We start from the raw sequence: 10450 nt of genomic DNA, 5'->3' as shown, positions 1-10450 counted from the left end.
GGAGGTTGTGTGTAACAAACCTTATAGATTTCTACAATTGTGAGTTTTGTCATAGACAGAAGGGAAGGCTGGGTGGATTGTTTGTATGTAGATGCCTGAAAGAGTGTTGTAACTGCTTGCTTTTAGTTATATTGCAAATGAAAATTCATTCTTTCAAGGCTCTGTTATTATCACTTGAAAGTGAATACAGTTTCATCAAAGAATTTATCACTCAAAATGAGTCCATCTTTTCCCTGTTACTCTTTTTGGTGCACCCTTGAAGCTGCAGGAGCCATGTTAAAGGGGTCTTGCGGATGTGACTGAAAGGAATTGTTTTTAATTTTCCAAAAAAAAAAAGGAACAGAGAAGGGGGGCAAGTGAGGATATTCCCTCCAAGGCTCAGTCCTCTGTTCTTAGTGCTACCTTGCTAACGCAGGAAATAGCAAATTTGTATGAAAAAAAAGTGTGTGTGTTGTGTGTTTGCAGGCGTCACCAGACTTGGCCTGCTCAAGGTTACTCTGCAAGTGAAAAGCCACCTTTGGCTTGGCTGTAGCATTGAGAGCACAGTCTTGTCAAAGATTTGACTCCAAAAGAAGTCTATATTTCCCTGCTACTGGTAGTGCAGCCTTGGGCTGTATGAGCTTATAGAAAGGTCCTGGGTAACACTTCAGTTCACAAAAATTTGTCCGATCTTTTTGTATAGGTTTTACTGGACTTGACCTGCTTGAGGTAACACCACAAGAGAAGAGTCCACTTTGGTGTGGATATCTAATTGTCAGTTAAGGAAATAGAGGACAGTATCATCAGAGAAGTCTCACTTCAAAGGAGTCCATCCTGTCCCTGTTACTTATAGCTGCAGGTTCCCCTGGAAACAGGGTTCTGGGAATAACACCAAGGTCCTCTCAAAAAGGGATCCTAGGATAATTTTAAAACATAAGTGTGTGTGTATGTGTGTGTGTATTACATATTTACACTGGTATCTATGTGTGGGTGTATGTGTGGATAAAAAGTTTTCACAGATTTGTACCCTTGTGGGGAAAACTTACAAATGAGAAGTTCTGAAAAGTGAATGTTAAACCCGCTGTTACAGATTTGGAAAAAGACTGCGGTGTTGACTGTTATGCCTCAGTAACTGTGATTAGTAACATTTATATCCTGTGGTCTTTGATAGAACAAACATTGCAGTGAATGCAAGTTTTTCAGCTTGCTTAATAACTTGTCCATATTTATTTAAGAACTGTTTTTATAAGGCTGGCAGATGAAAAATTATGGGTTACTGAGAGAATTAATAGGCATTAATAGTGTCAGTGTCTTGTTTGCAATGCATTTACCAAAGCATATTGTTCCGTATTAGAAGGTATCCTGTCATATCAGATTGCACAGTGTATGATACTGATATATCAGACTGCACAGTGTATGATACTGATGTTTTGAGTATATGCCAGAATGAGCTCACTAACTGAACCTGGATTGGGAGCCTTTCAGAACGTTGCAGACCAAAGACCTCTGTTTAGGTAACATTAGGATGGGCTTATTTATAAGAACATAGTTTATTGATCCTTTGAGCATGACAGTACAATCCTAGAGCAGGAGGGTATGGCATGAATTTTGACCTGACCCTTGAGTCATGTCACAAGCCAGGCCATGATACCTGTGAGTAGTAATGCGCTCATTGTACTAGTTTGCTCGAGGGTCTACTGGACTGCTGTGCTCAAGGGGTTAAACGGGACACTTGCCACCTCATATAAGTTACCAGTTATGAGGTTGTCGGCCCAAGTACAAAGCCTGGCTACAGAGTTATTGTAAAAGCTCAGCCCTACTAATGCTCCTAATAAGACTGATAATGTATTTGATGAAAAAAGAGTTAATTTGATAGAATATTTCCAAAACTTTGCTTAGTTATTTAAAGTGTTTATGAAGCAATTTGATACAGAAACTTTTAAAGTTGTGTGCTAAGTAGAGCTGGGCCTATCATTAATCTGGAGCTGCACAACTGTAAACATAGATTGACTTGCTTGGTTGTTACTGACTAGCATGCGCTACATGCACCTCATATTTATCTCTCCCAGTCTTAATTCCTTTGTGCTTGGAACATAACAGACCGTTGGTAATGTGGTTTCCCATAAGGACTCTTCGAGTTGAAGAAATCATTCCTTGTGTAGTTTCGTTAGGTTCCTTCTTTTCATTGTTCAAGTTTCTTTTTCATAAATGTTCACCTTAGTTGATGTTGTGTAAAGTTTATTAGTTCACACTGTAGAACCGTATTTGGAGTTGATGGGGTATATTAGGATCTCAGGCTAGTTTATACTGTAATCTGTGTGTATGAAGCACACTACTTGAAAAAGGAATTTGACTATTAGTTCTCCTTTAGACAGATGATACATTCCAGGACTTATAAGTCAGCTGAAGAGTCCATCATTCTTTAAGGAGGCCTGTAATCAGTTGTTTGATTGCCATCTTGAAAGGGTCCATAATCTGTTTGTGTGCCATGTTACAAGGGGTGGGGGGGGAGGTTCCATACTCTATTGTTTGTGTGTAATCTTAAGAAGGGTCCATACGCAATTGTTTGTATACCATTGTAAGGGTCCATAATTTATTGTTTATGTACCGTCTTAAGAGGTTTCGAACACTTGTTTGCATGCCATCTTAAGTGGGTACATTTTATTGTTATACGGGAAGATAATTAGTTATGTGTTATGTTCATTTACATGTAATTGTCAAAGTACACTTAAGGGAAAATTACTTAAGATAAATATTGATCTTTTTTTATTAAAGACTTCGGTCAACCTTGGAGAGAGTTCCCCTTTGAGACTCATAAGGTGTTGCAGAATCCCACACACTGAAAAGCTGATTTTGCCAGCCATGACATGTTGACTCATTCTAAGCATGGATCTGTCTATATTTTGTATGCCATATTTTGAACACATTTTTATGCATTACGTATGTACTCACATCTTTGACTCCAGTATAAGGGAAAAGGGTCAAGTGCACGCAGCCTCTCTGTTCACTCACGCATCATCATATCCTGTCCAGTGTGTTAAGAGGAACAAAGACATACATGGCAGTATATGCCCATTCATTTTTCACTTCGCATTAATTCTCTAAGCAAGACAAATATTTCCATTTACACCTACACCCTTATGCACAAAGTATCTCCATTGCATGTTGAAATTATTCTCCAAGCATCATCACCAGGACACCTATAACTCTAAAGAGTTCATTCTCAGCATTTGTAGTATACCTTGCCTTATACTTGCAACCATACTACCACACATGATCTTCACCATTTATCATTTGCCATATATACTACATGATTGTACCATGTTAAAAGATTTTTATTTTGATCTCAGATCTTTACAATGATATCTACAAATCTTGTTTCTTTCTCAAACCCACCTTCTTTACCTCTATTCTCAAGTTTAGCCATACCATGTAAATTGTTTACCCATATTGTTGTAAATTTTCACCTATCTCTCCTGAAAAGAAAATCATTTGCTTCTAAACATCAGAGCTACAACAAACACTCCATCATGGAAGTTTTTTTTTTGCACATTTTAGGCTTGCATTGACATGAGCTCTCATTAGACCTGCAGTTCCACACCTTTTAATGACTCATTTCTCACATTTAGCTTCCCATTGCCATTCTTATTGATCATTACCTCCAGATTCTAAACTTTAGAAACAACTTTTAATCTTTTTGCTGTTTTTACACAGCATTTGCCTCATTTTAAAACAAGAACCTTGCTCTTGGTGAAATATATTTTTAATGTCATCCTCTTCCACACATCAAAATGAAGTGCCAATCTACTCACCTCAGATTCAACTAATAGAATAGCATATTTTGCATACAATAAATGTGGTACTTCCCTTTCTGTTTCACCATGGTTTAGTTGTGCACTGCAGTCACCCCTTTTCACTTTCATCATACATAATGCCCCTTCCATTAAAACAACCATGGTGACAATACACACTGTGATGCACGACTCCATTTACTATGTCTATTCCCTTGTGCTACCATGTAGTCCAGTACAAGTACTGCTTCCATTTCAAAGCTCTTAACAGCACTTAGAAGTCATCCTTACATACCCGATGGACTCACTCTAAGGAGTTGGAGCTTAAAAGAGTCCTTTCCTATTACCTTTACACATGCATGCACACTCATGTAATAATTCTTTTCCCCTTTGCTGTACAGAGAGTCCCCTACTTACAAATATCTTGACTTACAAACATCTGGACATTTGAATGAACCTACCTTTGGTATTAAATGTGCAGTATTGATTTTTATTACTGTAAAATCCTCACCAATCTAGCCACCACAACTTGTGATTTTGATGATCACTCATGAGATTTTTTGGTTTGATGAATTATATTTTTTCCCGTAAGTGGGCACTTACATGAAGTTGCACCGGATCTGGTACATTGAGGCTGTTTGGGGGGGAAGAACCAGGTTTGCTAGGCCTTTCATCGGATGGGTGACATTTAAGGAACTTGTCTAGAGTTAGCTGAACACTACCTCTTCATTTGATGGTACAACCCCCTGCAAGGGTTGATGCATGGGTCAGCATCCTGTTGGAGATAAAACTTCATTCTCTGTATTTATGATACATTTTCAATGGTGTCCAGATATCGATAAAAAAGACTGACAACTGTTGTTCACTGAATGCTGTTGTGTATATCTTCACTTAGCCCTGTCCTCTGTTTGTAACTGTTCCAGATTCATAAGGTCATTTGTTAAGTCCTCTCCTTGGGACTCGGGTAATTCCTGTGTGGCTTGCTCTAGTGTATTGTCTGGTCCTGTGCGTTTTACTAATTAACATGTGCATACCAGGTTTTTTTTTGTTCACACCATTAATCATCATTGATGCCCCTTCATGCCAGGACTCACTAGTGTTGTTGATGGCATTTAAAATTTCCTTATGGTGGGCTTATCTTCATCCGTGTTGCTAATGAATTGGTGATCAGGGTCAGTTTCAAGTGTGACAGGTTATTTTTAGCACAATAATCCTTCACAGCAAGACAAGTAGGAATCCTACCAGGAAAATTCCCATGATTACCTGTCTTCAGGTTCTAATACCACACAACAAAGAGAAATGGCTTTAAATAATTCCTCACATTCTTGGGTGTCTCATGGTGATACAGTAGCAAGGGTTATTTTCTTAAGGGCTATAGCATATCTACCAAGCAGAGTCAGGTGACCTCAGGTGGCTTTATTGAGGCAGGATAAACTATAGATTCCTTTGTGTCTGCACCAGTCACTTTAATGTTATTGAAGGCCACAGCAGCTCTTATGAAGTGGTGAGACTAACCTTCACTTGCTCCTAAATTTCAGTTCGAGAGTTTTTACCATGCCTGTTCTATAAGGCACCATACAAATTCCTGTCTTTCTGCTCAAAAATGACTATACTTACAGGGATGTTATGTTGATTTTGAACTTTGATTCATATGCTCTTCAATTACTGCGTGTTCTCGTTAACTTCACCTTCAGTTCCATGACCTTTGCACTTAAAGGTGTCATGTGGGCATACTGCCTCACCTTTTTTGTGAGCTCATAACTATTTTCACCAATGTAATGGGCAAACCAAGAGCTCTGCTGATAGCATCACCATGTCGACCAGTGTGGCAACATCTGAGAATGTTAAGAAATATGTCCAATCTGGTGCTCTTTCTCTTCCTCTTCTCAGAGGCAAACAACACAGTTTGGCACTTTTTGTTCATAGTTTGCATTGGACTGTTTATGCAAGATAAGAATGTGGTTTGTATGTCCGCTGTGACTTGAGTCAGACTGGCTGCCATAGAGACACTACTGCTTGTTAGTGAAGTCACTCCTTAGAATGATCACTTGCTGTTTCCATGAACTATACTATTTTTCAAACTTTTTTACATTCTTTTTGGTGTTTTATATACATTATTTATTTCTTTATGTACAACTTACAGATTACTGTATATGTCAGTGGTACTGCAACTTGCCAGTGAATAATTGGCAAGGACTGCTTATCAGAACGATAACCTAATTTTGCTTTAAGCAGATTTTGAAAGATTTTTTTGCCTTCATTATTGTATATTTTTATGAACACCATTGAAGCAGATTGCTGGATAGTGGGGCTTTTTGTAGCCTGGATGAGATGTTGGTTCGCTTTAAGAGATGAGACGCTTTCAGTACTAGAAAGAGAATGATTGTTAAGAGTGAGAAGAGGAGGATAAATGAGTGTAAAGTAGTATTTTGAGCACAAGAGTAAATAGAGTTAGATGATGAAGAATCATATATGGTGAGAAGAGAATTTTGAAGGCCACCATAATTGATGAAGTAAAAGGAGAAAGTTGCTCCATTAATGACTCTGCCTGCAGTGGATAGGCTAGAGAGGAAGCTGAGCACCACGAAACAAAGAAAGTCAGGAAATCCAAAGGAATGAAGGATGGAATGCAGATACTCGTGCCCCACCTTCTCACATGCTTTGAAGGTATTCAGAGCCATGGCAAAGGATTCACTAAAATGCACAGTATTGGTATATGAGCTTCAGTATGGGATAATTAGACTTTCGTGGGCTGGCTAGGGAACCTAATGACTATTTATTACATGGTGTTTATGAGAATTTGAGGTCATGTTCTGAACAGACGCCTTACAAATGATATATTGTAACACTGCCTGTTTGTAAGTAGGGGACTCTGTACTTAACCCAAAGTATTGGAGAGTTAATCACCAGAAATTTTAGGAAAAATCCTGCAATTGCCACCAGTGAATGCAGGGAAAGGTTTACATGATATAGATAGATGTATCCATTGAAATTTTAGTTTTGAAAGTGAACTGAGTGTAGAATAAGTATATTTATTCCAATTACAATTAAATTTGTTAAAGGTGTCACCTGTTGATATACTTCAAAATGTATTTTGAAATATTGTATGTATGTCTGAGGAAATTTTGCCAAGAGTATATTTAATTTGTAAGGAAATATTGCTGAATGTATGTTAGATTGTTTTAAGTAGATTGGTTCATAGAAAAGGCTAAGTTATTCACAGTAAAGTTGTTGTCTTGAATATGGTTGTGAAGTTCCATGTTGAGGCATTTGTCTGCCGGTTATGATATAGTACACTTTCGTATTGCACAGGAGAAAAATCTTAAGTTGCATGTTGCGGCAATTCAGGTTTTCAATTATACTGCAACATGGTTTTATTATAAAGTGAAGGTACAAAGTATTATTATGTTGTTCTCACTGTGTTATATTTAATAGTAATGTACAGTAAGTCCTGCTAATTCTCATTGCTACGTTTATGTAAACAGACCTCCTTATAAAAAAAGAGAATGGAACTAATGTTTTGGTTCATATCAGGGGATCGATTTTGCAAAAGATATTAGTTCCACTTTTCTTTTTATATTTTAAATGGTGTTAATAATCCAGTTTCTGCAGTGTTTTGATTAGTGAGCCCCTTAGTATGATATTTATATTCACAATTTGAAACGTTATGTCACATTTCCATTTTGTGTGTATTTTAGAATCTTGGTACTGTTATTTATTGAAATGTAATGCTTTGCAGAAGCCACACTTAGTGAGTTGATCTGGATCATACAGTATTAACAGTGAGTTGAATTCTCATTATGTGTATCCCTATCCCACATGCTGTTCCATACTATTTCTGCTTCAGGTGTAAAATAAGCAGCCACCAGCCAAGAGATAATCCAAATGATTACATCCCGACTCCTTTTATATTTAGCTCTCAAATGTTGAATTTCTGAGGCTTATGAAAAGGTGAAAGTCCAATCTTAGAGACCCCTAGGATAATTGTAAAGTGCAGTAAGAGTGAAACGTTTTTGCACTTTTGAAGGGAATCCAAGGCTTAGGTTTTTTTTTTTTTTTTTTTTTATATACTTTGTCGCTGTCTCCCGCGTTTGCGAGGTAGCGCAAGGAAACAGACGAAAGAAATGGCCCAACCCCCCCCATACACATGTACATACACACGTCCACACACACAAATATACATACCTACACAGCTTTCCATGGTTTACCCCGGACGCTTCACATGCCTTGATTCAATCCACTGACAGCACGTCAACCCCTGTATACCACATCGCTCCAATTCACTCTATTCCTTGCCCTCCTTTCACCCTCCTGCATGTTCAGGCCCCGATCACACAAAATCTTTTTCACTCCATCTTTCCACCTCCAATTTGGTCTCCCTCTTCTCCTCGTTCCCTCCACCTCCGACACATATATCCTCTTGGTCAATCTTTCCTCACTCATTCTCTCCATGTGCCCAAACCATTTTAAAACACCCTCTTCTGCTCTCTCAACCACGCTCTTTTTATTTCCACACATCTCTCTTACCCTTACGTTACTTACTCGATCAAACCACCTCACACCACACATTGTCCTCAAACATCTCATTTCCAGCACATCCATCCTCCTGCGCACAACTCTATCCATAGCCCACGCCTCGCAACCATACAACATTGTTGAAACTACTATTCCTTCAAACATACCCATTTTTGCTTTCCGGGATAATGTTCTCGACTTCCACACATTTTTCAAGGCTCCCAAAATTTTCGCCCCCTCCCCCACCCTATGATCCACTTCCGCTTCCATGGTTCCATCCGCTGACAGATCCACTCCCAGATATCTAAAACACTTCACTTCCTCCAGTTTTTCACCATTCAAACTCACCTCCCAATTGACTTGACCCTCAACCCTACTGTACCTAATAACCTTGCTCTTATTCACATTTACTCTTAACTTTCTTCTTCCACACACTTTACCAAACTCCGTCACCAGCTTCTGCAGTTTCTCACATGAATCCGCCACCAGCGCTGTATCATCAGCGAACAACAACTGACTCACTTCCCAAGCTCTCTCATCCCCAACAGACTTCATACTTGCCCCTCTTTCCAAGACTCTTGCATTTACCTCCCTAACAACCCCATCCATAAACAAATTAAACAACCATGGAGACATCACACACCCCTGCCAAGGCTTAGTTATATTTATTTATTTGTATTCTAATTTACTTCCTGTCTAGGAGTCCCTTCTGTCATCATGAAGCTGCTGTAGCTCTCAGAAAGCTAACTACATCCACTGGTTGGGACCTTTGGTCAAAAAATGTTTTGATGTCATGTGTGAGTCCATGCACAGGGTAATTGGATAGCAAGTGCTTTGTGTCTTTTGTTAAACAGTTGGACCTTGGGCATGAAGGCTCTTGTGATGTAGTGAAATGGTGTTTGTAGTGTTGTACTGATGGATGATATCCATAACAAATATGGAAGAGAGTGAAAACTGCTGATGAATTGAATTTCTTGAATGTCTCAGTATTATACTTTAAGTATTTGCGATCCCAAAACCCTTTTATGGGACCCCTGCACTGCTCAGGAAGTCAGCTATATCTATATCCACCAGCTGGGACCACAGGTTTTAAGGTTTGGTGGTTGTAGTAATGTGTGTATATATGGGCATGGGAAGTACAGGGCAGTTGTGGTGTAGGAGAGTGAGAGGCATTCATGAAATCGAATGATTTGGGTGGGTGAGGTATTAAGGAGCACAAACTGTCTTATTAAGCTGAAGCATGGCATATAAAGTGGTTAATATAGACGATGGAACAGTCCGTGGGGCTTGCCTGTGAATATTTGACGATGATTTCAGTGTATTCTACATAACAGCTAGAGAGTGAATGAGGTCATAGTTCATGTATATCTGATGCTACCTCTCTGAGACGGGAGATGCAGTTGTATAAAAACACACGTACACTCGAGGTAATAAGGATAGGAATGGGATACTATGTAAGTTAGTCATGGGGTGATTGTTACCAAGTTGGAAATAAACTACAAGAATCTGAGGTAAGATGGTCTTGGGGTGATTGTTACCAAGTTGGAAATAAACTACAAGAATCTGAGGTAAGATAGTCTTGGGGTGATTGTTACCAAGTTGGAAATAAACTACAAGAATCTGAGGTAAGATAGTCTTGGGGTGATTGTTACCAAGTTGGAAATAAACTACAAGAATCTGAGGTAAGATGGTCTTGGGGTGATTGTTACCAAGTTGGAAATAAACCACAAGGATCTGAGGTAAGATAGTCTTGGGGTGATTGTTACCAAGTTGGAAATAAACTACAAGAATCTGAGGTAAGATAGTCTTGGGGTGATTGTTACCAAGTTGGAAATAAACTAAAGGAATTTGCAAAAGAGAGGAAGAGGTTGATATTATGCCTCATCTGTCACTAGAGCTGCACATCGTAAGAATTTTGAAAGACTAATACTGTCAGCTGCAAACAGAATAGAATTCAAATATATGTGTTCAGAAAACCTTTGCTTAGCTATTTGGTTATGCTTTTCAAGTTTGGTCAATGAATCGAAAGAAGCACAAAGATCAGATTGAGAAGAGCAGTCAAGATGATGCTTGAGGTAAGAGATCTGAGAAACAATGAGTGGCTGAAGGCAGCAAAGCTGTCACTGAGGACATAAAGAAATACTGTTTTTGTGCAATAGTGTTGG

This window comes from Panulirus ornatus, chromosome 61 (genome assembly GCF_036320965.1).
Source record: "Panulirus ornatus isolate Po-2019 chromosome 61, ASM3632096v1, whole genome shotgun sequence".
In the NCBI taxonomy this organism is placed as follows: Eukaryota; Metazoa; Arthropoda; class Malacostraca; order Decapoda; family Palinuridae; genus Panulirus; species Panulirus ornatus.
The sequence above is the reverse complement of the archived record's forward strand: the minus strand, read 5'-3'. Positions refer to the sequence as shown.